Source organism: Egretta garzetta, unplaced genomic scaffold, assembly GCF_000687185.1.
Source record: "Egretta garzetta isolate BGI_Z169 unplaced genomic scaffold, ASM68718v1 scaffold69, whole genome shotgun sequence".
NCBI lineage: Eukaryota > Metazoa > Chordata > Aves > Pelecaniformes > Ardeidae > Egretta > Egretta garzetta.
The window spans coordinates 1,761,215-1,761,562 of record NW_009260790.1 but is presented as its reverse complement, the minus strand read 5'-3'; the positions used below and the strand labels follow the sequence as shown (position 1 = coordinate 1,761,562).

Genomic DNA, 348 nt, shown 5'->3' with positions numbered 1-348 from the left:
TTAGATAGTTGGCAGTAAAAAGCAGTGTTCATAGGAGGAGAAGACTAGAGTAAATAGACAGCGAAGTACTTAAGTTTCATGTATGTATTGTAAAGTTAAAAGCCCTTCTCAGGTAAATACACATTTCCTACTGTAACTTTCCTGCCTGCAGGATTTTGCCTTCAGATTTTCTCAGGAGTTTAGGGAGCAAATTCTGCTGTCAGCTACACCTTCTCAGCAGCAGCTATCTATCTTCACTGCTGACAGAACAAAATGTTCATTGTTATGCAGCACAGGAAACCAAATACTAATGACTACAGACACTTTCAGCATCAGTACGTACATAAAGGGGAGAAGACCCTCCCTCCC

General features: G+C 40.8%; 1 protein-coding gene across 1 annotated transcript in view; it reads right to left on the bottom strand.

Annotated features, from left to right (window-relative positions):
• VPS13D (vacuolar protein sorting 13 homolog D) overlaps positions 1-348 on the bottom strand; it is a 104,281-nt gene that overhangs the window by 751 nt on the left and 103,182 nt on the right.